General features: G+C 44.3%; 2 gene segments (V, D, J or C); both read left to right on the top strand.

Moving 5' to 3' along the window:
• Positions 1-4,544: 4,544 nt before the first annotated feature.
• On the top strand, positions 4,545-17,754 carry LOC310748684 (Ig gamma-2C chain C region-like). The segment is given in 6 exons: positions 4,545-4,669; positions 5,035-5,129; positions 13,259-13,561; positions 14,641-14,973; positions 15,831-16,154; positions 17,277-17,754.
• The window catches only part of LOC310747179 (Ig gamma chain C region-like), a 39,700-nt gene continuing 17,979 nt past the window's right edge, over positions 5,009-26,729 (top strand). Inside the window, exon 1 of the C gene segment in view lies at positions 5,009-5,134.

Genomic DNA, 26,729 nt, shown 5'->3' with positions numbered 1-26,729 from the left:
TTATCGGGCAAATGATATATTTTTGCAAGCTTGACTGGGGTCATGTACCACCTGTAAATCATTTTCATAATATTCTCTCTTCAATTTCTCATGTACCACCTGTAAATCATTTTCATAATATTCTCTCTTCAATTTCTCATAACTCTGTAGTTTCACTTTTCCCTCCTCTTGTTCTATAATTTCCCAATATTTTGGCCATTTAGATTCCATATTAAGTTTTTTCACTTCCTTAGCTTCCATTGGTGACAGCCACCTAGGGGTTTTGTTTTCCAACAGATCTTTGTACCGAATCCAAACATTATATAATGCTTTCCTAACTATATGGTTTTTGAAACCTTTGTGAATTAGAAATATGGTCAAATTTGAAGCTTTCCTTGTTGGGTCGAATTGCAGCTATAAAGATGAATGTATTGCCAAAAATGTTATTTCTGTTTCAGTCATTGCAAATTTTGGACAAGATGGACTGTTTCAAGAAGTGGCAGAAAGATATTTCTAGATTTGTCTGGCAGGGCAAGAAGCCCAGAATAAAATTTAAAATACTAACTGACGCAAAGGAAAGGGGTGGATTTGCCCTGCCAGACCTTAAACTTTACTATGAATCAGCAGCATTCTGCTGGTTGAAAGATTGGCTGCTTCTTGAGAACACAGACATTTTGGACTTAGAAGGTTTTAATAATGTTTTTGGGTGGCATGCATATTTGTGGTATGACAAGGTTAAAGCACATAAAGCATTTAAAAACCATATTGTCAGGAAAGCATTGTTCAATGACTGGATAAGATATAAAGACTTATTGGAAAATAAAACCCCAAGGTGGTTGTCACCAATGGAAGCGAAGGCTCAGAAAAAGCTCAATATGGAGGCCAAATGGCTGAAATATTGGGAAATTTTGGAACAAGAAGGAGATAAACTGAAATTGCAGAGTTTTGAGAAATTAAAAGATAAAGTGCGAGACTGGCTTCATTATTATCAAATAAGAGAGGCCTATAATTTGGACAAAAAAATTGGCTTCCAGATGGAAAAATCAAAATTGGAAACAGAATTGTTAGATCCCAAAACTAAGATACTTTCAAGAATGTATAACTTGCTGTTGAAATGGAATACGCAGGATGAAACGGTTAAATCTGCTATGATTAAATAGGCACAAGATATTGGTCATAACATTATGTTTGATGACTGGGAACAGTTATGGACCACCGGTATAAAGTTTACGGCATGTAATGCCTTAAGAGAGAATATTATGAAAATGATTTATAGGTGGTACATGACCCCAGTCAAGCTTGCAAAAATCTATCATTTGCCCAATAATAATTGCTGGAAATGTAATGAAACTGAAGGCACCTTTTACCACCTTTGGTGGACGTGCCCAAGGATCAAGGTCTTCTGGGAAATGATCTATAATGAAATTAAGAAGGTACTTAAGTGTACCTTTCATAAGAAACCAGAGGCCTTTCTCCTGGGCATGGCAGGCCAATTGGTGTCAAGGAAAGATAGGACGTTCTTTATGTATGCTACAACAGCAGCAAGAGTTCTTTTAGCAAAGTATTGGAAGACACAAGAACTACCCACGCTGGAAGAGTGGCAGACGAAGGTGATAGACTATATGGGACTGGCCGAGATGACTGGCAGAATCCGCGACCAAGGAAAAGAGACGGTGGAAGAAGATTGGAAGAAATTTAAAGTTTATCTTAAGAACTGTTGTAAAATTAAGGAGTGCTAAAATGTCATGGGTAATGTAAAACAGAATTGCAGCGACAAATAATTGGGTAAGAGAAAAAGGATTAAAGAAAGTGAATTATAAGTAATTGAAATTAGGGGTTGCTGGAAAAGTTTAAAACAGGGATGCAGAAAAGGGAGGTATGGGGAAGTCGTTGAAACAAGGTTTAAGGAAAAGAGGTTATGAAATTATACGTGTTTTTATGTTTGTTTGTTTATGTATTGTCATTTGTATTGTGTTTTAATATATGTTGGAAAATTAATAAAAATTTATACAAATTTGACCATATTTCTAAGTCTTTTTTTACTTCTGTCCAGCATTTCTCATAGTTATCTTTAAATAAGTTCTTAGCAGTCATATTAACCCCCAAGTATTTTACTTTCTTAGCTAATGTCAAACCAGTCTCCTTCTGAAACCTCTCTTTCTCAATCGGTGTTAAGTTTTTCTCAAGAACTTTAGTTTTTGACTTGTTCAGTTTAAATCCTGCCACATGACCAAATTCTTGAATCAGTTCTAATACTCTTTTCGTACTAGATTCTGGCTCCTGTAACGTCAAAACTAAGTCATCTGCATATTCAAATGTCAATACCAGCCTTCAGCCATGTTGCTATCAGTGGCAAGCATCAGAAGATGAAATGTGTGTCCAATGATTTTAGCCTTGATGAAATTAACCTCTTTATTCCTTGCTTGAAAAGAAATAAGTAATAAATTAAAGCTCTGTTGAACATGGTTGTCCATTGCTGTGGAGAGTCTTTTTTGCTATCCAAAATAGTTAATAGTCACTTCTCACTTCGCAGAATTTCTAGACTTTTATGGAGCCATCTGAAGACCCAAAACCATACCATTCAACTTTTTCAGATAAAAAAAGGGGGCAATCATCTTCCAGGATGTGCTCCCAGGCAAGTCATGTGACCCGTGCTGCAATCTCATTCCCCCTGAAGTGACTTTTGCGGGGTGAGAGTGTGGCATGACAGCACACAAGATCATGGCACCCAAAACGGCCACCACAATCTCACTCAAAAACTGGGATGTCCCGTTTTTCCCAGGACACCTGGCAGGTATGCAAAACTTTCCTTCTGACCAGACTCCTAAGCCTCTAAGGGCAGTACTGAAGTATTTGGAACATGGGATTTTGGAAAAGATACATATTAGCCAATTCATGCCCTACAAACACACCCCAAAGGCACCCAGAGCGTTTTGAGTTGAAAACACTATTTTAAAGGGAAACTGCTGCAGTCTGTTGACTAACCCACCTTGCTGCAAGAACCAGGGCAGGACAAGCTATTGCAGTGTAAATTAATTTCAAGGTACAGAAGGGGGGAAAGAGCCTATGAGGAGCCTCAGCCAGTGGGAGAAAAGCATAAATATCTGAAAAGGCTGTGAAGGGGGTTGATACCACAGCTGCCCAAGTCCTCTCAGAGGGGTGATTTTTTGCAGAAGGGAAGAATTGGTTCCAAAAACACGTCTTGCAATATGTTGGAGTGTGGGACAGGGGAGACATTCTGCTGGTTGCCATTTTATGTATTGTTTGGCTATTTCGTTTCTAAATAATAAATAGATACATGAAATTTCAAGCTGCTGAGTACATTTTTCCATAAACTGAGGAGCACGAAGCAAGCAGACACCTGCTCACACAATGGGTCTCCTCTGTCTTCTGCATGGCCCAAAATCTGTTCCATAAGGTTGAAGGACCCTCCAGAGCAGATCTGAGGGGGTGCTGGAGGCATAAGAAACAACGGTGCATACTTGAATAAAATATTGGGGGGACCTAGGTAAGCCCCACCATGCATAATCAATCACATGATGTGGTGCATGCACACCATTTGAACGGCAATGCCCATCAACTTGGGGGGGGGGGTGTCCTCAAATATTTTATTGGGGGAATCAAAGCCCCCTCAGCCCCCTATGGGAAGAAGAGAAACCAGAATAAGTCCTCTTGTAGAATAGATATATTGTCTTCACAATTCAATCAATATTGGATCGGAAGTAAGAATTTACAACTATTGGAAGGAGCAAAATCTGCTCAAAAAAATGGTTAATATCAATAAATGGGGGGTGAGGCCTAGCACTAAGTAAGGCCTAGCATGGCCCTTGAGTTTGAGTTGGCTTCTTTGATGCTGTTGTCCTTATAGAGTGGTACCTCGGGTTACAAACACCTCAGGTTACAAACGCTTCAGATTACAGACTCCGCTAACCTGGAAGTAGTACCTCGGGTTAAGAACTTTACTTCAGGATGAGAACAGAAATCACGCAGCAGCGACGTGGCAGCAGCGGGAGGCCCCATTAGCTAAAGTGGTACCTCAGGTTAAGAACAGTTTCGGGTTAAGAACGGACCTCCGGAATGAATTAAGTTCTTAACCAGAGGTACCACTGTAACTTGGGTGTAAGTTCCATTCACAACAAAATCATACTTCACTAAATTCGCCAGGTTGGATGGTGCAAACCTATACATGCATACGCAGAAGAAAACCCCACTGGAATTTCAATGGGACTTTGAACTCATTGGTGGTTGAGGTGAACAAGGTGAATGACAACAGGCCTGACTCCCTGCCAAGTCCACATAGGGTTGCAGCCTGAGTTTGTTTGTTCCCCTGGAATCCTTGCTATCTTTGCATCACCTTGAGTGCCCCCAAGACCAGAAAAACAAACACCTGTTAAGCTTAACTAACTACCGTTCAAGCCCAGGGAAGCGGCCAAGGCGGCCTGGGAGCTCATGACCAAGACTTCTGCACCTTCTGGTTCTTCAACATGGTTTTGAGGGGAGCAGGGGCGCTGGCAGCTGGAGGAGGAAAGGAAGGGGCCTAAGGCCTAGTTGGTGCACAGTGGGGAATGGAGCCCAAGGGATGGATGCTGCAAGAGATAAATACATATCCATATGCCACTGGTGAATACATCGCTCTGTTTAACTGGCGGGATGAACAGAATTATACCATGAGCCAATTACGTGATGAAATGTATTTTTTTCCAATTTTTGGACAGAAGAAAACAGGGTGCGGCGGTTATGTGGTGAAACACAATGACTAATTAGTGTGAACATGGCTAAATAAAAACAAAACGGTTTGAGTTTTTGCAAGTGAGATTCACCCAAACCGTCTAGTTCACACAGCCTTGTTTTTCTCAGCAGTGAAATCTTTGGGTTTTGAAAAGGTGTCAAACATGTGAGAGAGAAAAGAGGAAGTTATTAGCTCCCTGGACCTCAATTGTTTGTTTATTTTCACACCTTTCCTTCACACCTTCAGGCCAGTTAGGACGTCACTAACTGGAAATTTTCTTTTTTTAAGGCACTTCATAAGAGAATGGTTAAGGGGAAACTCTGAAGGCCTCATTGCAACAGAAATGAATCCCGAACAGAAACTGACTGTGGGTCATTCAGCAGAGATCAGGTTGCTTTGATCAACTCCAGCCTTGGGATCGGTGAGGTAATTTTAATCTGTTTAGCATTTAAACTTCTGTATGTTTTAAAGAAGAGTTGTAGATTTATTACGATTTTACTGTTTGAAAACCGCTTTGAGGTTGTTTTTTTTTACAATAAATAAATAAAATAAAAGAGAGCTTTATTTTTACATTATGGGTCTTGAGAAGATAGGAACATAGATACCCCACAGGAGAAGGGACTCCTTGGAATGTCCTAGCCTTTCCGAGAAGGAAGTGAACGATACAATGCCTGAGAAAGAGGAGAAGCATTTTTATCCTGTACTCAGGGGTCTTCTGTTGATTCTTGGGCTTCCTAGCTGATGCTGAATTGCAAGTCTTCCTTGCTACCATTTTCCAACGGAGCATCTTTATGTAAGGGAGGCTGGGGGAGTAGATGGGGCTTGGAGCTGCTGCATGTGAGGCTTGGAGAAGGCTGCAAGGTAGCCTTGCTGTATCCCACCAACTTCCCTATAGACCAGCATTCAGTTGATTCTTGGAGCTGAGAACTTCAAGGATAAAGAGCAACTGGTCAACCTTCCAGAAGCTCCACTTCAGCTCCTGTTATCAGAGCCAAATGGGAAAGGCTGAAGCTCAGTGGTAGAACATCTGCTCTGAAAGAGGAAGGTCCCAGGATCAATTCCTGGCATCTCCCAGGAGGGCTGGGGGAGAAGCCCACCTGCAACCTTGGAGAGCCACTGCTGCCAGTTTGTGTAGGCAATACTAGACTCAATATAAGGCAGCTTCCTATGTTCCGATGCCAGGACAGAGCAACAGCTGGCAGGGAGCAACATAGGCACATGAACCTTGCACCATGCACCATGTTCAGCTTGAAAGCTTCCCACCACTCAGCCAACAGAGAGGTCTAAAGAAGGTAAGTGAGAAAAGCCCCAGGGCTCCTTGCTAACTTCTCCCAAGCTTGTTACTCAGCTATGTCCCAGCTGGGCTACCTGCCAAGCTGCTTCTTGCCTCCAAGCTACGGATTATGCTAGGAAGCTGGAGGAGGGCAAGGGGGCTACCCAGCAGTCTGGCCGAAGCCTCATGCTTTATTGAGAGATTCCAGAGCCCTCAGATGAACATTGGGCTTCAAAGAAGTGTGTAGGGGAGAAGAAGGCTACCTGAAAGCTTGCTCAAATGCTAGGCTTTTGGCTTCCACGAACTGGCGGGGTGGAAGGAGGTAAATGAAAGTCAGGTGCTCAGCTGTGAAATTTCTCACCTCACCGTTCAGCAGCAGGCTTTAAACTAGTGGGCCAGGGAAGGTACCTGAAAGCTTACTCCAAGCCTAAGGACTCCTGCTCTCTTGAAGGGGTGCAAGGCTTATGGGAAGCTGGTGGGGAGGAAGGGAGCTACCCAAAAACCTGTCCCAGCCTGATCCTCAGCTGGGAGATGGCAAGGACCCAGCTGAGCACTAGGCTTGCAACAAGCTGGACAAGTGCAAGGGAGTGCTATAAAATCCATGTCAGCTGTAAGATCCCCTTACACTCAAAGGGGTGTAAGGCTTATGTGAAGCTGGTGGTGAGGAAGGGAGCTAGCCGAAAGCCAGAGGAAAGCATGGGGTCTAGCTGAAAGTCTGGCTGGAGCCTCATGCTCTACTGGTAAACTCCTGAGCTCCCTGAGGAGTGTTGAGGTTTTAAGAAGTAGGTTGGGCAGAAGGTTGCCTACTGTAAAAGCTTGCTCAAATGTAATGGTCAGCTAGGACAGACTTTTGGATAGCTCCCTTCCCAATGAACATTCGGCTTCCAGAGAATTGGCTGAGGTGACTGAAAGTCTACCCCAGCCAGATGCTCAGCTTAGAAATTTCTGACCCCTCCAGTTCAGCAGCAGGCTTTAAGCTACTGGCAGGTAGGGAGTACCTGAAAACTTGCTCCAAGCCTAATGATCATTTGGGAGACTCCTGCTCTCTCTAGGAGGAGCTTAAGGCTTTTGAGAAGCTGGTGGAAAGGAAGGGAGCTACCTGAAAGCTTGCCCCAAGCCTGATCCTCAGGAGGGAAATCCCCCAAACCCAGCTAAGCACTAGGCTTAAAACAAGCTGGGTACAAGGAGTTTCTGGAAAATCCATCTGCTGTGAGATTCCCTAGCTTTATGTAATAGCAGCAGGCTTTATGAAATCTGGAAGGGAACAAGGAGGAAAACTGGAGCTCTGCCCCACCTGATGCTCGGCTGGGAGATCATTCAGTAACTAGCTTAGCATCAGGATTCAGGGATGCTGACGCTGGAGCAAACAGGAAATCTGAAGCCAGCCCTGAGTGTAAGGTTTTACAGGTGCTGGGGAGCATCTGGAGTGGTGGGGGGGGCTGCCTGGAGGCCTGCCCTGAGCCCAGTGCTCAACTGGGGGATTATTGACTCCCCCAGCTGAAGGCTGGCCTTCGGGTAAGCTGGTGGGGAGCATCAAGAAGGGGGCTACCTTCTATTCCTGATCTGAGCCCGGGTCTCAGCTAGGAGATTCTTGAGCCCCAGCCAGGTGCTAGGAGTCACAAAAGCTGGTAGAGAGCAGCTGGGGGGGGGATCTAGATCCCTCCCAAAGCCTGATGCTCAGCAAGGAGATTCTTAATCACCTACCTAAGTGTTGGGATTCACATAAGCTGGGGGATGGGAGCAGCTGGGGGGGGTAGGCTGCCTAGATGCCTACCCACATGCTTGCCACAAGCTCATGCACCGCTGGGAGATACGTGACAACCCACTTGAGTGAAATGCTTCACAAAAGCTAATAGGGAGCAGCTGGTGGGGCACCTCATGCTCCACTGGGAGACTCCTGTCTACCCAGCTTATTGTTGGCCGAAAGCGTGTGGGAAGCAGCAGAAAAGTGGGGCTACTTGGATTTTTGCTCAGGCTTGATGCTCACCTGGGGGATAAGTTGGTAGGGAGCAGATGAGAGGCTAACTGGATGCCTTCTTTGAGCCTGGGAGATTCTTGACTACCCAGCTGAACGTTAGGATTTACAAAAGCTGGACGGAGACTGCCTGGGTGGCTGCTACAAGCCACTTGCTCAGCTGGGGGGGGATTTTGGCCATGCAACTGTGTGTTAGGCTTCATATAAGCTAGTGGGAAGCAGTCAGAAGATGGGGCATCTTCGATGCCTGCCCCAAAACTGATGCTCAGCCAAGAAATGCAATCAGCAGGCTCCAGGACTGGCTGGGAACAAAGGGACTGCCTGAGAGCTTGCTCTCACCTTATGCCCAGCTAGGAGTTCCATCTGTCAGGGAGGAGGGTGGCTGAAAATCTCCCCCAGCTAAATGCTTAGCTGGGAGATTCTTGAAACCACTACCCCCAGATAAGCAGCAGGGTCCAGCCAGGCAGAGAACTACAGGGATCTTGCCCCAAGCCTAATGCTCAGTTGGGGGACCCCGAAACCTCCCAAATGATAATCAGGCTTCAAATAAGACACAGGAATATCTGAAAGCCTGCCCCATGCTCATCTGTGGGGCTTGAGCTTCCTAGATCCACAAGTGGCATGGAGTGAGGAAGAATCTCAAAACCTGTGCAAAATAAAGCCAGTGTTAAACAGAGTTGCAACCTTCCTGAGCAACAGCAGCCTGCGGAGAAGCCAACCAGGAGTAGCCAGGGTATGGGGGAGCTGGCTGAGAGCTGGGAGGTTCCAATGATAGGTTCCTTGCCCCTCAGATGTAGGAAGTAAGTAGGTAGCAGGAGGTGCTGTCTGAAACTGGTTCTAGCCTGGTGCTCAACTGGGAGATTCTTGACTATCCAGATGAGCAGTGGCTTCATGGGGGCTGGGTGAACAAGGAGATTACGGGGGGGAATCTGACCCAGGCCTGAAGCTCTGTCTGAAGACCCCCCCCCCCCAGTTCCTACCAGAAGGTTAGGCAGCAAGTGTCTTTGAGGCACCCAAGTTCTACTCCATGCTCAGAAAGTATTCTTTGGAGCAGAACGATCTCCAAGCTTTGCTGCATCGCAAGCGCTGAAGCCCTGGAATCTCTCTCGAGTGAGCTGCTATCGATGAGTGGGCTGAGCTGGTTAGGACAGGAGGCTTGTCAAAACTCCTAGCAGCAGGAAAAGTTTCAGGAGACCCACTGAAAGACCACTTTCTGGGTTCTGTACCCAGCCCCACCCCAGGACGGTAGAGTAATTGAGAGGTTTAGCTAAGCAGGAAAATGCAATTAGGTACACTTGAGAAAGGCAGCCCCAAGGAATTGCACACTCCTGGGAGATGGAAAAGGACCATAACAGTTTAAACCGAGCATGATTCCTACAGGTTGCAAGCTGAAGTGAGAGCAAACTAGGTTTGATCCTCAGGATAGGAGAGGTGTGTACTGAACACCAGAACTTTTGAATTCTCTCTTAGGGAGGTAAGACTTCCAGGGTTACTGTGTGAGAAGCAGACATAACCAGGACTAGACCAAGAGGGGCTTGTCCCTAGCTTTAGAAGGGTAATGGGTTTTAGAACAGGCAGAGGCAAACTCGGCCCTCCAGACGTTTTGGGACTACAACTCCCATCATCCCTAGCTAACAGGACCAGTGGTCAGGGATGATGGGAGTCGTAGTCCCAAAACATCTGGAGGGCCAAGTTGGCCTATGCCTGTTTTAGGACAAAGGCATTTCAGAAAGCTGGAACTGACTGGATAGGTTAGGGAGCTGGGAGCCATAGCTCCTAGATTCTGTCGAGGGCTGCTAGCTGGCAGGGGTGGGGTGGGACAACCTCACTGTGCCTTCAAAAGCAGCTTGAAAAGCTATGCCTGCTGAACTTCTGCCTGCTTGGGAGATACTAAAGGCACAGGGAACATGGCAGGAGGAAAGTTCTCCTATGCTGTAGTTGGCTGGATTTTATGTATTGTAAGATTGCCTTTTTTATTTCATCATTTTACTGATTTGTTGCATGGTTGATTTTAATTTTGTCTATTTGATTTATGTACACTGCCTGGAATATGCTCTTTTTATTATAAACAACCTAGAAACTAAATAGTTGAACCTCTGCTTTATCAGATAGAAGAGAGTAGCAGGCCAGTGCATCGTCATTTATGGAGTAGGTTAGGCCCACAAACCACCTTCTTTCACATTCAGAGCTCAAAAACCGTTGCAACTGACTATACAAACTGACTTGGCTTCATATTATGGCTGGATTTTATCTGTTGTGGATTCGTGTCTTGTTGATTTAATCATTTTACTGAGTTGTTGCATGGTTGGTTTTAATTTTGTCTATTTTATAACATATGCTACTGGGAGAATTATTATTTTTTAAAGTTACTCATAAGCTGAATAGTTGAACATCCACTTTTATCAGTAGGGGGAAAGTATCAGGTCAATGTTTCATCATTTGTGGAGTAGGTTGGGCCCATAAACCACCAGCTGCTGATACCCCGTAGACTAGATAATCTTACACATTTATAACTCCAAACAAGTTGCAATTGGCTGTACAAGCTGATTTGGCTTCACCTTCATATTATTACTGCCAGTTAATGAAGTTCAAAATCTCAGTTTGCTTGCCTCTCCATTTTTGTTTCTTCTGTTGACCAGCACTATTGTATTGTCCTCTTACCAAGTTTCAGTCAAATTTGTATGTGAGGGGGCACTAAGCAGGATGCAGGACACCTGCAACCTGCAGCTGGTGCTGAACAAAGAGGAAGTGAGAGAAGTCGCACAACTAAAAGGAGGCCTGGAATTTTGAGATGTGGGCAATGCCAGCAAAAAACACTACCTGAGAGAGTGAGAAACATGTGCTGACTCAAGACATAAGTCTATTAGTGTTCAAGGAAGCTATGTCACATTCACACCATACATTTAAAGCACTCTTGTCCCTCTGTTTCATGGCTTCCCCTAAAGAAGCCTGGGCCAGTGGCGTAGCGTGGGGGGTGCAGGGGGGGCGGCTGCACCGGGCGCAACATCGGGGGGGCGCACTTGCACTCGCAGCTCTCTGCCCCCTGCTAAAATCCATGGGTTAGGGGGCGCAAATTACTTTCCTTGCCCCGGGTGCTGACAACCCACGCTACGCCACTGGCCTGGGCACTGTAGTTTAAGGGTGCTGGGAGCCGTTAGGAGACCCCTCAGAGAGCTATCCTTCCCAGCATTCTTTGGGCAAAGCCATGACTTTTAAGGTGGTGTAAGAGCACTTTAAGTGGATGGTGTGGGTGTGACTGTGTTCCGAGGCAAGTGCATTCAGGATTGCAGCTATAGATCTTGAGCCAGGATCCAAATCTTGATTGCTTCATCCCACTGGTTTCAGTTAGATGAAAGGGGCTCAAATCTAATGACTTGGTCTCAGATGGGTGGCGAGTCAGCCATCAAAGTGGCTATTACCTTTTCTTTTTCATCTTACTCTGAACCAAGATAACTCAGTAGCTAAAGGCTTTCTCGCTGTGGCAGGAAAAGCGTCCCCCCTTAACTTTCTGGGGGACACCCGAGCGCAGCCTAAAAGCAGGGAAGGAGCTGCCAACCTCAAGTGTAAATTTATCTGGTCTAGACACTTGTGATTTGCAATCTGTTGAGCAACCAGAAGCTTTTGTCATGGGGCAGAAGTCCAGCAGACCCTCTTGGCCTAAGGCTCCACACCTCCTAACGGACACAAATACCTTGTTCTCTTAGAGGTAGTAAACCTAGGTCTCAGAGGTAGCACGCAGCTAATACTCTTTCATAAAAACAAAACAAATCTCCACATTGTTTTTTAAAAGCACTGTTCATTTTCCACTTGTGGGAACACTGGGGAGGTGGGGACCTTCTTGCCAAGGTGGCAAATGTGCCCCTCTGTCCAACTTTTAAAACCCTCCCCAAACCCACCCCAGACCTTTAGTGTTTTTCCCTGGTTGGAATATGCCAATGAATTGTGATAATGGCTCTTGCTTATCTGGGTGGGGGAAATAGAGAGGCATGTGTGTGCAGAATTCTGACTTTCCTACAACTAGGATGTACAATGGTAAGAACTGCATGTGTTTCTCTGTTCACTCTTGTTGCCTTTTAGCCTTTGGTCCTGCCTGCCAATGAAATGTGGCCCCTAGAAGCCTGGTTACAAGGGATGTGGCCCTTTGCTATAAATATTTCTTCCCTTTCCTTTGGGCATAGGCAGATGCAGATTTGCCACCACAGTGACAACTAGACCAAAATGACACCCTTTCTCCCCACTGCTTTCCCCTAAGCCCCACACTCTCTCACATTCCTTTCCCTTTTGCGCGAAAGGATCCCCCATCCAATGGCTGCAAGATTCTCGTTGCCATATCTTTCTCTCTGTTTTGTCAACGTACCATGTAAAATAAGAAATTCTCCAGTATTGTCATACTGTACGTGATGCACTTGCAGCCCAAAAGCTGAGGTGGAATTCACTGAATAACAGTGCAAATGCAGCTTAAGGACAGACACCAGGCATTCGGCAAATTTTAGAGAAAACCAGCCTGCCAGTGGGTGTTAAACAGGGCTGTGTCTATTCTGCAAATAATTCAGCATTCTAAGCTTTCACTGTTTTTAAAGCAGGTTTCTAAATCTCATAGCTGAGAAAATAAGCTTGAAAGTGAACAGATATTTCCTTGCCCCCCCCCAACAAATAGCAGTGAGATCAATCATGGAACCTTCTTCATTCCAGGTGAGCTTAGCACTTGTCAACAATGGCAAAAATAAGAATGAACTTGGACATGCCCAAGTGTCTTCAGGTTAATGCGCCACCTCAAATAATGTTTACCAGGCCCCTTACGGGGTTTGAGGCTCTTATTGTTAATGCTGGCTCCAAGAGGAAAGGATTTGTCTTGAGGATTAATAAGATCTTAATCAAAATTTGAGCAGGCTTCCTTGCATGGCTGAAAGGAGGCAGATATGAGTGAACAGAGGGGTGAAGCGTACATATCTATGGTGCTCTAGACCAGAAAAGTCAATGTCTCCCTATATAAGGGAAAACATATAAAGATTAGCCTACAGTACAACTGTCACCTATGGAAGATAACATAGCACCAACAGGTTGGCTTGAATGTGGTGCTAGAGGCACTTATTACCACTCACTGTGTTGTGATGAAGGCATAAATCAGGTGATGAGATCCTGCAACTCCCGCTCACCTCATGGAATCATAGAATAGTAGAATTGAAAGGGACCCCCAAGCAGCATCTATTTAAACTTCTGCATTGCAGGAACACAAAAACATCCACATTTGCTGGACAGCATACCCTCAACATGCATTTCTCTTTTTTTATTATTATTGCAGCGAGCACCACAGCCCCAACGGTCTTCCCATTGCCTCCCTGTAGCCAAGACTCTTCTACTGCCTCCCAGGTCTCCATAGGTTGTCTGGTCTCTGGCTACTTTCCTGAACCGGTCACAGTACGGTGGAATTCGGGAGCCATCTCCAGCGGCATCCGGACTTTCCCTGCACTATTGGATTCATCCAGGGGCCTCTACACCCTCACCAGCCAGCTCACCATCCCAACCAGCACCTGGGAATCGGAGAAGTTCCAGTGCAATGTTGCCCATGCAGCTTCCAGCTCCACAATCAGCAAAGACATTGAGCGTGAGTCTGGCTGGGCCTTCGTTATCTGCTTTCTCTTTAACCTACAAACGGGTGGTCGATCTGGCAAAGGAAATAAAAGTAAAATACAAGGGTTGGGAGAGACGGGAAATGGATTCAGTATCTTTGGATAGGGTTATTGTCTAGTACCAAGGCATGTTAAGTGCAGCAGCAGCTCAACGCTGGCTCACAAACGAAATGTGGGAGACAAGTTTGGAGTTGTCTGTTCAGCACTGAAGTGATGTTAGGGTTGTGCCATTTAAGATTTCAGTCATCCGGGGCTAGGTGCAGCAACATCCAGCGGCATTTTTTAAAAAATACACTTTAGTATTAAATTGTTAAATTTGTGGTGATTTATTTTTAAAGTTTATTTATTGCTGCTTTATTCTCAAAGCAATGTTACCAGCATGTGTACCACACACAGTGTGTGCTGATAATAGTATTCATAACCCGCTCCTTTAAACTGCTTGTATTCACTTGCACAACCAATAGGAGGGAAGTATCTTGATGAGACGGTGAGGCTGTTCAAAACTTTGGGATTAGTAGGAGAGACAAAGATGGCGAATGAGAGATGAATTAGTGGCCACTCACCCTCCAGTCTTCTATCGAAGTGGGTCCCTCAAGGCTTACATTGAGTATGAGACAGGTCCCAGAATGGAGATCACTAAGATCACTAAGTGGTATTAATGCCCCTCACATATGGATGGGGGGAGAAGATCAATTTGGTTCATATTTAAAGACGAATCTACATAATTCGCAGTACTTGAACCAAAACATGTCCCTCATTTCCAACTTACACTTCTTTAAATTGTGCAAAGCTGTTCATCAGCCAAGTAATGTGCACAAAGAATATATATTGTGTGTGTGTGAATAATATATAAGAATGTGTTACATTAGGAGCACTGTTTTACAGGAATGTTTATATTAGGCAGATGTGTGTATATTAGGAGAAGTTTGAATTAAAATGCAGATTTTTCATGAGGACTGGTTTGCTGATTGGTGTGGGGAAAAACTTGAAAAATAAGCAACTGAGAGGAACCATAACTGACAGATTCACCCATACCCGCCTTCCTATAATATAGGAACCTCTGCAAAATCACCAGTGGCCCCGGAAGTCCGCCTGCTCCATTCCTCCTGCGATTCCAAATCCAGTGGTGCCACCATTGAGCTGTTCTGCATTATCTCCAGCTTCTACCCCAAAACGCTGACGGTGGAATGGCTGGTGGGTGGGCAAGCCGGGCTCCTGCCTTCATTCACTGAGCAGCCCAAGAAGGATGCCCACGGATACACTTTCAGTACCACAAGCACAGCCAATGTCAGCCAAGCTGACTGGCAGGCAGGGAATGTCTACTACTGCCAGGTGTTCCACGAAGCAACACAAACAAAGGTGAAGAGCAAAGCCAAGATATGTGAAGGTAAGAGCAGCTGACTAAGTTGGCACTTGAGTTTCCCTCTGCTTTGGTGGGCATGAACTGGAACGTGAGGGGGAGGGCTGCTTCCAGACTGCAGCTTCCTCCCACTTCATTTATACATATATAGATATATAACTGCTTTCAATTATGGCCCATTGAATTAAGCCTTGAAAACATGACCTTACTGGTAAAGTAGTTGTTTTCCATTTCTGCTGGAAGCAGGACTCAGGAAGACATAGGGGAGTGGACATCAGAGTGCCCCAGATGTCCTTGAAAAGTCTTGGCAAATATGCTATCCTCTTCAGGGGGTTGGGGTCAGAGGACATTTCCCATCCTCTACACCATGTAGTTTGACTCAATGGTGTAAACCTTCTCCTGGATAGAACAATGTAGTCTTGATAGCAGAAGCTGATGTTGTAGAAGGGGGTGACAGGGAACTGTTTGTTCCTGCTCATTGTTCACAAGGGAATATGGAGCTTTTTTAATTTTAGGACAACCAAGGGCAACAAACACCAGCTTCCTTCTTTTAATATTTGTACCAAGTCTGGAGTTTTTGCTCCCTTTTACTCTGCAGCAAGGAATGCCCTTGTTAACAGATTATTATTATTATTATTATTATTATTATTATTATTATTATTAATTTATATTTGTACCCCGCTCATCTGACTGGGTTACCCCAGCCACTCTGGGCTGCTTCTAACAAATATAAAAGCATAATAAAACATCAAACATTAAAAACTTCCCTATACAAGGCTGTCTTCAGACGTATTCCAAAAGTTGTATAGTTATTTATCTCCTTGACATCTGATGGGAAGAAGTGAGAGTCAAATAGAGAACTAACATGAAGTTTGTGCCTCCAGATGCTACCGTCTGCCCTTCCACTGGCATTGACGTAAGAATCATACTCCCAACTCCAAAAGACCTGTACATAAACTACGACCCCAAACTCATCTGCGTGGTGGAAAACTTGATAGATACAGATGGGCTGATAATCACCTGGTCACGGCAGACACCAGGACCTGTGAGCCAAGAACTACTGGAAACAAAAGAAGAGCCTAATGGCAAGTTCACCGCTACGAAGGCCCTCTCTGCCACAACGTGGCTACAGGAAGATGAATTCACCTGCAAAGTGGAATATCCAGGCCTGGCTGCTCCCATCATTAGGACCGTTGCCAAGACGACAGGTAAGGGGGAAAGAGGGTTGGTCTCCCATCCCAGGGCTGGTGGTTTTGTGTTACAGAACGAAAACACAACACAACTTGGCAAATCTGCAGTTTATGCTAGAGACACAAGTTACAATTTCAAGCAGTCTGATAGAGGTCTTGTGCAGGTTTGCACAATCATTCTACTACCCTTGTCTCTGCTCAAAGGTTTTATGGTGCTAGAAAAACCTGCAATGCATTTTTTTTTTTAATCAGAAGGCAACACTGGAACCAAGGAAAGAAAGGCTTGTGTCCACTGCAGGGGCCAAGACGTCTCCCATTACTCTTTCCACTCTCATGAAAACCATTTCATCTCTAGTTACAGATCCTTCAAACCTCTGAATCTGTCTATTGATAATGTTTACCCAACATTGGTCGAGCTAGATGAAGGATTGAGCCAGTTCTGATGAAGGCAGATCTTTATATCCTTGCCCTGGTGGCCCACTCCACAAATTTAACGAGCCACCAGGGTAACTGCTTCAGAAGCAACTGTGCAGAGCTTGCTCCTTGACGTTTGCAAGATTTTCACCTTTCAGCCCCAAGCCATGCTGCAACTTGAACATACCAGTACCTTCTCGGGAAAGACTGGGATTCTGTGTGGGCTGGGTGACTTCTGTATATCTGTTGAGAAACTGGGCTGTATAAATATACCTCATATCTCTGCTGTCCCAGTTTGTGCTCCTATTCATTCATCCAGCTCAAAGAAGCCCAACACATGCTATAGATCTTCACATAGATCTACACACTGATGGTGAGTTCAGCTGAAGGCACTTCAATTGGTTGGCAATTGAGTATTTACCCCACTGTGTCTACTGAACAGACATAAACTGCTCTTCAAAGAATCTAACTGATAATATTTAGAGTCAAATGACATTAAAAGCCAGGTGGAACAACTATTGGGAACATACTGCTGTTACGAAGTGCATATGAACAGGCCAGAGGTGAGCCACGCTCTCTGCAATAACCCTGTCTGGAGTACCTATGTTCAAGAGAACAAAATCACAGGAACTCTCATTGTCAACACTGCATCCACTCATTTGGTCTAAACTTAACTACTGTTGCCTCTCCTTTTCTCTCACATATATTGCCCCTGATCTCAAAAAGGAACGGTCCGTGCTCCTGAGGTGTACCTTTTCCGACCCCACCCTGAGGAAATCCGTACTCGGCCATCTATGGTGACCCTCACCTGCCTGATCACTGGGTTCACCCCAGAGGCAATTTCTGTCCAGTGGCTGAAGAATCACAACGCTATACCTGACGATCACCATGTCAACACCCCAGTCATGAAGAACAACAACAACCATTCCTACTTCATGTACAGCCACATGAAAATCCCATTAACTGACTGGAACAATGGGAATGCATTCACCTGCATGGCTATCCACGAAGCCCTCCCCATGAAGTTCACCCAGAGGACCGTGGAGAAATCCCAGGGTAAAAAATGATGACCATCCCTCCTACAGCATTGCGACCTCTTCAGCCTCTCCCAGATTTTCCTCTAGCATTGTTAGATAAACCCTGTGTAAATAATTTCCATGCATGCGTGTTTGGCCTATGGCTGAATAAAAAGAGAACCAACTCAGATATATCCCATGTTGTGGTCATTTGCAGGAAAATCGATGACTAGCGTGAGTTTTGGAAAGCGGGGTGTGTGGATTAATTAAGTGGGTATTCATGGTATTTGGAAGCAAAATGCATTCACCATTATCAGAGCTATGCCATGGGAGTCAGGGGTGCAAACGTCTGATGACAGTATATGTGTATTTTAATGCTCACAACAGGCCCTTGATAAGTGCCGGAAGTGAGAGGGATTTGGTCCAAAGACACCCAGTGAGCTTCATCTAGTTAAGTGGTGATTTGAATCTGGGTCACATTCCACCAGGCTCAAGTCCAATATCCCATCATCTGCTCCACCCTAGCTTCCATCTACACATGTCCATACACAGGAAGCTGCTCTCCTTTTTATGTCTGGTGCTGAAAACAACAAATGAGCTGCTAATTCACTACTGAGGAATATTTCTGCACCAGTCTCTGCCTCCTTCAGCCAACTGCCACCAGGCCTCAGTTCCTCAGGGGTTGAAACCAATTGATCATAGCAGAGTTGCTGTGTTCACTGCATTCCAACAACATAATTATAGCTCAGTGCTCTTTATATTTTTTTTATCTGCCACGCCGCCCCAAAAAATCAAAGCCCAAAGTTCATCCAATAAGTTTGCCTTTTTCGGCACCCATATATATAGAAGGGAGTCCTGCTCATATCAGATTATTTTGCACTGCCTCTCCTTCCTCTGCCTGCCCCAAATATTGATATATGGTACATGACGTAAGAAGCTGGCTCATCGGTTTGCCTACTCAGAGTAGGCCCACTGAAATTAAGTGATATGTGCAATTTAGGTTCATTCATTTCAGTAGGTCTCCGCTGAGTATGGCTGCAAGCTATGCAGCGTTCTCTGTCGCAGAGCTGGAACCTTGCTCCAATAAGAGGTGCAGAGCTATCTATATGGAGGTGCAATACAGAGGCCAACGTCATCCTGTGGAAAGTTAGTTCAATGGGGCACAGCAGCATGGACAGAATGTAGGCAGAATTCATCTGGTGCAACATATGTGCACACTCCCCGCTTCAACACATGTAGCTTCCCTTCATATCAACTCACCTGGCCTGGATTACTGTGCATTTCAGTGACAGGGCAGAAGAAATGAGAGAATGCAAAACACCTGCATTGCTTGAAAGCAAAGACTAGTTTCTGAGGGCCAGCTATAATGTGATGCCATGGGGCATTTGGGGGGGGCAACCCACAGTTTGCTGGGGCTGCATTTCAGGTCACCGCACAAGGCAGCAGAATGCGTGTAAACCCCTTATGCCCCGTTACGCCCTCTTCCAGGTCAAAACACAGCGAGTGTTTGCACGGCCGCATGTGCCTTGAATGTGCACAAAATGGTTGTTGCCTATATAGGGAGAGGTTTTCTCCCTTATCGCTCCCCACAGTTACAACAGAAGCACCACAGGGAAAGGTTATTTTAATCCAGAACCACATAAAAAATAACCTCCCCTTGCACCAGGATCCTGACAAAAAATGGCTTTCAAAGTGGCTATTAACTGTTAAAAAGAATCAGAAGGAATTTCATTTGACACCTTTAGCATCACATCAGTAAGACGTTGGGGGGGAGGATAATAATAAACCTAGTTTGACCCTGAATTTGAGATGGGTGAGCAAACTGAGCCAAGCCTGGATAGATGAGTGCACAAGTCAGATGGAGCCATGAGAAAGAATCAAATTCACAAAATATTCGGGCCATATTAATGAATTGTTCATATATTATTGGGTGGGTTATGAGAAATAAAAGGTCCAATCAAGACACATATGTACACAATGCAAAAAGGCAGAGCGAGGATATGTTTTCCAAAATGATAGTCAGAGATCCCCTCAGAACCATCCCATCAAATACGAAAGAGCAAAATCCCTGACATTTTACAAAATCGGAGAAGGGAGAAAATGGGACTTCCCCAGTCACCCCTCCTTTTGGAAACCAAACACAACATCTCCACTAAGTCACTCTTGCCCTAGTTATGCTGCAAGGATGCGGCCTCAGCCATCACACACAAACTCCCTACCCACACCTGCTCCCTGGTTACTCCTTGAGTCAGTGTTAGTGCTTAATGTACTGATTAGTGTTTGTTTTGGTGCTTAGAACTCCAGATTCAAATCCCTCCTCCACCATGAAGCTCACTGCGTGGCCTTTCTGGACATCCCTCAGAAAACAAGTTAATTTCTATTATGCTTAATGTATGTAGAGTTTGGTGTCAGCGTGCTTGTGTTGTTCACTTGTGTTCCTTTGGTGGTGAGAGAGGTTAGGGTTGGCCTAGGGTGTGATTGTTTGTTTGTGATTGGCTGTGGTGATCTTTGTTTTCGTGTGTGAGTGAGGTGGGTGGGTGTTTTGGATCAGGTTAGCCATATTGATTTATGGGGGGGGGGGGGAAATACGAGCCATTACACTTACACTGTAAAACAAGAAAACCCTTAATAAAATATTTAATAATTAAAAAAAACAAGTTAATTTAAGACTGTGGTAAAACATCCCCACCACCTCATTTATTTAGGATTATTCCATCCAGCCATCTTCTGTGACTCACTCAAACTGTCAAGACTAGGATGTATTTTGTCATGTGGTGAAACGGTTAAGCAATTGTTTTGAACATCTCTGAACATTGCTATTCCTCATTGATTTATTACCTGAAAAAAATGGAAGGCAAATAGCATTCTGCAGATGAATTGAAACACATTGCACAACAGATTCATCCTAAACAAACTAACGAGAATTAGGTGAACTGGTACTTTAGGCAGAGTGTCGGAAAAGGGAGAAAGAGAGAGAGAGCGAGAGAGAGAGAAGTGTTGCAACAGAGTGAAGTTGCTCTGTAGGACAAGGCACAAACATTATGTGGGGTGAACGGAGAGAGTTCCCAAAGAGCCAACACCAAGCCACTATTGCAAAATTTGGATAATATTAATTGTTATATAGGCCAAAGGTGATCTTGCAGGTATACGGTTAGTGCATCATGGATTTTGTAGTCTATGTTAGACTGTACGAAATAGAAGGAATAATATTAGTAGTACGTAATTCGGCATAATTCTATATGTACAATTAGATTAGTGATGGGTGAAGGGATGGCTGAAGTTATGGGATATTTTATGTTGAACACTGGAAATGACGTCTCTCTCTCTTCCCCTCACAGAGGTGGCTGTGTCAACAATTGATGATTACAGCGATGAGAAAGAGGAGGAAATGGATCGTCTCTGGGTCACCATCTTTGTTTTCTTCATTCTCTTCCTCCTCAGTGTTTCTTACAGTGCCACCATTACACTGTTCAAAGTGAGTAGAGAGGAAGGTCTGTTATATGTCTGCATTTGAATCTTACAATGTGGAGTGACAGAGGCAGCATAAACACCACAGGGATGGGGGGTGGGAAGCAAAGGATAAGGCTGTAATATTTGTACTCTTTGTTGTAAACTAGTGAATGGGTCTGTGAAAGACTCGGCACATACCTTTACATATCCTTGATGCCAAATAGTCCATTAGATACCCCATTAAAATCAGATGACTGGGATGAAGGAAAATATTTGACTTGCTGATTTGCAAGAGATGTTTAGGGATAGGAAGATGCTGGAGATGCAATAAGGTTGAGGGTACGTTCTTTCATATGTGGTGGACCTGTAAAAGGTTAAAAGCATATTGGGAAATAATCCACCATGAATGAATTGAAAAAAAAATGTTTAGAAGTACCCCCCCCCAAAAAAAAACCCAGAGTCCTTTTTGTTGGGAATAATTCAGACGGAAATTCCCAGGCGTCAGAAAAGGTTATTTATGTATGCCACCACTGCAGCCCATGTTTTGTTAGCCCCAAAATGGAAAATGAGCGAGGTCCCTACTAAAGAAGAATGGCCACTTAAACTGATGAAATATACGCAGCTTGCGGACCTAACATATAGAATAAGAGAACAAGAAGAACATATGTTTAAAGAAGATTGGGAAATTTTTATTGAATGTATGGGGGGAATTTTGTACACTTGAAAAAGTTGGCAGCATTAAGATAAATTCAACAGTGTAAACAAATTTTGTTGGATATAATAATGGAATACTGAATGATGCAGGGATTTATGATATGCAAAAAGAACCATGGAAAGAGAAGAAAGGAAGTCACTGGCATTTTAAGGTTGTTTAAATGAATATTCTAAAGTGTAAAACAGAAAATTTAATAAAAAATATATTTAAAAATGGATAGGAAGATGCAGAAAGATGGCAAGGAATGATGTTAGTATACAGTGCCAAAAGAAAGTACTTCTTCACACAGCATAGCTAAGCTATTGAATTTGTTCCTACAAGAGGTAGTGATGGTCCCAGACTTTGATGGCTTTAGAAATGATCACACAAATTCCTGGAGGAGGAAGGCTATCAATGGCTACCAACCTCAATGGCTAGGTTCTACCTTCATTGCTCAAGACAGTGTTCCTCTCAGTACCAGTTGCATTCAAATCCTGCTTTTGGGCTTTCCACTACAGCATCTGGTTGGCCACTGTGGGAGCAGGAGGCCAGACTGCATGGACACTCTTTGACCAGATCCAGCAGGGTTCTTTTATGTTCTTACACTTTCTTGTAAGCTGGTGGTTTATAGATAAATAAGTAAATATAAGTAATAAGTACAGGGTAGGAAATAATACATCATAGAACTTGCAACCTGTGACTGGCAGGAAACAGGGAGGACAAAACCACGAATAACAAATAGAACATGCAGATCTTTCTTCTTCCACACTCACTACTGTTCTGTGTCTTCCTTTCTCCTCACTCTCGTTCCTTCCTGCAGGTAAAATGGCTCTTCTCCACTGTGGTGGTCCTGAAAAAGCAGCCAGCAGGCCCTGACTATAAGAATGTGCACCACTGATTGGCCTAGAAGCATTTTTCTGGGAGCTCTTGTCCTACACTTTGAGCGGGGCAAAGAAGAAGTCACTAGCTGGAGATAGGACTCCGTTTCCAGCATTAACAACCGAAGCCTCTCTCTGCTGTCTGCTTCTCTTCCCTGGTAGGGGGGCAATGAAGCCCCATCAAATGAAGGACAGAGGCAATTTTGTTAGAACTTGGAGCTGGACTCGTCATATTATGTCATTTGCTGAGACTGCACTCCCAAGACAGGAAGCCTACTGGCCCTATGTGCATCTGTTTCCCACAGTGACTGTCAAGAAGATCAACTAGTACTCCCAACCCAAGCAACTAGTACTCCCAACCCAAGAGCACAGGCCTTGAGAAAGGATTTTGGCACATCTACTCAGCATTAAGTCCTCCTGAGTTCAATGGGACCTACATCTAAGTATACATATGACTGCAGCCTGGGTATCCACTGGACTCTCCCCGTTTCAGAGCTTCAGATCTCCTCTCAACCCCATGTTCTGCCACATGCTATGCCTGCTCATCCAACACGCCCTCATCACTAGCAGGCATCCAGCCTCACCCAGCTATTGGAGACACTGACCTGTCCTACTTTAGCCAAATCCACCTAAGCACTCTATATAAATGTCCTATTCTGAATATTGTCCTTCTCTATACTGAATATTTCAATCAATCAGTTTAAGACCCACACAATACCAACAGTTTGTTCTTCCTCAGCCCCATGACTGTCACTGAGGACATTTCTGCTCTTTTATATATTACATGATTTGTGGTCACAACCAGTGTTTTTTTTCTGGGCGGACGCAGCGGGACGCGTACCCCTAAACATTTTGTTTTGCCCGGACTGATGGATGGACTGACATGCCAGCTGTCTCTGTAATAGCAGTGCAGACTGGAGCTCCATCATTCTCCCTGCTGGTGCCTGGGGAGGGGAATCTGGGGCGGCCGCGGTGGAGGTGACAGCACTGCTGCTCCTCCTCTTGCCGGACTAGAGCCAACCGGTGAGCACTCGCCCCTCCTCGCTCAAGCCAACCCCACCGCTGCCGCTACCAGGGGCCTTCCTGTCCTCTCACTGCCGCTGCTATTTTCTAGCTATTTTTAGCTAGTTTCTGCTATTTTCATATACAGTGGTACCTCGGGTTAATAATAACTTAATTCGTTCTGGAGGTCTGTTCTTAACCTGAAACTGTTCTTAACCTGAAGCACCACTTTAGCTAATGGGGTCTCCTGCTGCCGCTGCGCCACCACTGCACGATTTATGTTCTTATCCTGAAGCAAAGTTCTTAACCCGAGGTAATATTTCTGGGTTAGCGGAGTCTGTAATCTGAAGTGTATGTTACCTGAAGTGTATGTAACCCAAGGTACCACTGTATTGCATGTTTTGCGGTCATAACTATATTTACTAGACAATAATAAAATAAATAAATAAATAAATAAAATTGTCTTCTGAAGGTTTTTGTTTCGTTTTTGCTCCTCCTTCACATACTTTCAGGAAGGAGCTTCATCCTCTTTTGAAAATTCCGCCTGTTGTCCCATAAAAATCAGTGGTTTGGGAACCTGCAGACTTGCAGATGTTGTTGGACTCCAACTCGCAGCCAGCATAACAAATAGTCAGGGATGGTGGGTCTTGCAGTCCAACAACCTCTGGAGGGCCACAGTTTCCTCACCCTTTACTTGCATGCCAAGACCCCGTGACCCTGCAGTTCTCCAGGGAGTAAATTACCAAATAACACAACAGGATATAGTTTATGGTTTCAAATAAGCCACAACTTTTATTGGTTACAGATATGAACCATTTGGCATAGGCATTTGGTGAAACCAGTTTATTTCACTTCAGCCTGTCTGCTGGGAATGCATCTAAGGGTAAACCACCTCGGGGGGATATGTCCTACATCAAATAGGGGTACTTCCTGAGGGGTCACCATTGGAGGGGTGCTATGGCTTCAGTCCCCTCCTGGACATTTGACATAAGCTACTCATCCCAGATCAGAACACTTCTTTTTGCTCCGGAGCTTTCTCCGTGAAAACCCACTCTTTAAAGCTCATTTGGAGCAAGCAGTACTCCACAGCAACCCAAATGGACATTTTTTTTCCCCAAATGAGCACTAAAGAGTGGGTTTTGTGGGGAAACCTCTGGGGTGAAAACAAAACAAAAAATAAAAAATATGGACTCTGGCAAGAGGATATACTATTTACTGCCTCATATACAATTAAAGAAAAGTTTGTAAAGATATTCTATAGGTGGTACTTAACACCAGTTAAGTTGGCAAAGATATATAAATTGAAATCCAACTTCTGTTTGAGATGTGGTGGAGAAATAGGAACAACAATACATATGTGGTGGAGGTATGAGGAAATTAAGAAATTTTTGATAGTAGTACATGAAGAACTAAAGAAGATGTTGAAAATATCAATAACAAAGAAACCAGAGACATATCTCCTTGGATTGATAGATGAAGAGATACCACGGGGGGGGGGTGTGGATTTTTCTATATGCAAGTACAGCTGCTAGAATAGTGATTGCTCCTAGGTGGAAATCACAAACTATACCTACAAAGGAGGAATGGATTTGTAAACTACCGTAAATGAATATTTTATTTTGGCAAAATTAACTGCTATAATAAGAAATCAGTCAAATCAAAAATTAAAAAGAAGTGGAAATGTTTTGATGAATATATGGCAAAATGTTGCTCAAAAAAAGATACGCTAATATGCCTAGATTAAAATGTGAAGTACTGGATGGAAGAAAAATTAGTAAGGAAAGATAATAAGAATATATAGATGATTTGAGAAGATTGTAGAATGCAAGATTATTGTAAATTGTATAATGTGGAGGAAATCGAGTGGGGGCGGAGGGAAGTGGGAGGAAGGAGAAAAGAATAATATGATGGACTGAGGAAATATAAATGTAAATGTATGGGGGGATGGGGAGGAAATGGTGTTGGCTCTGGTACATCTGTATTGTAATGTAATATGTGAAAACCAATAAATAAATAAATAGAAAACATGGAGTTTCTAAGCATCTATCTATGCTTGGAAGGAGTGGGGCAAAGGTAACTGTGGATGAACCCTGAGATGTGCACAAGCTGTTACATCTTTGTCCGCTGCTTCTGCCACCTCTGCCCAAGGTGGTCATCCAGCAAGGGACCAGCCAGACTCCAATGACTCCTCCTCTGGCAAGCCCAGTGCTCTGAGGCGGGAGCTTCTCATTCACCTGCTTGTAGTACAAGTGAGGTGAGCAATGCTGCTTTCTATGTCAATCATGGGGGGTTCTCTCTCAGGAATATACTGCATTTACTAAGAGAAAAAAGGACTCCTTCATAGTAAACACAGCAGGGAGAGGTCATAAAATCATAGAATTGTAGAGTTGAGATGGATCTCAAGGGTCATCTAGTCCAAACCCCACAATGCAGGAATCTCAGCTAAAGCATCCATGACAGATGGCCATCCAACCTCTGCTTGAAAACCTCCAAGGAAGGAAAGTCCACAACCTCACGAGGGAGACTGCTCCACTGTCAGACAGCTCTTACTAGAAAGAAGAAGAAGAAGAAGAGTTTGGACTTGATATCCCGCCTTTCACTCCCCTTCAGGAGTCTCAAAGCGGCTAACAATCCCCTTTCCCTTCCTCCCCCACAACAAACACTCTGTGAGGTGAGTGGGGCTGAGAGACTTCAAAGAAGTGTGACTGGCCCAAGGTCACCCAGCAGCTGCATGTGGAGGAGCGGAGACACGAACCCGGTTCCTCAGATTACGAGACTACCGCTCTTAACCACTACACCACACTGGCTCTCACTATGAAGAACAGTTCTTCATAGAAAGCCCAGAAGGGCACCATTTAGGAGGCATAAAAAGGGATCTCACAAATGTTCAAGTTCCTATGAGGTCCTGTTCCTGCCCCCTTCTCCAGCAGATGTTCTCCTAACATCATGGAGCCAGCTCAGAAATGTGCGGAGAGGGAAGATGGTGCTGTTGAAACTTAGCCTTCAAGGAGAAGAAGATGCAATCTGACTCTGGTCAGAGAAAGGGTGACCTTTCTGAGGGAGAAGTGAGGGTGGTTCAACTTTAACCAAGGTTGTTCTTCTGAGGGTTTATTTTAGCCCTTCTAGCAAAAGCACAGAG

This window comes from Podarcis filfolensis, assembly GCF_964270895.1.
Source record: "Podarcis filfolensis genome assembly, chromosome: 13".
Classification (NCBI taxonomy): Eukaryota; Metazoa; Chordata; class Lepidosauria; order Squamata; family Lacertidae; genus Podarcis; species Podarcis filfolensis.
Note: the sequence above shows the minus strand (reverse complement) of the source record. Positions and strands in the feature narration are given on the sequence as shown.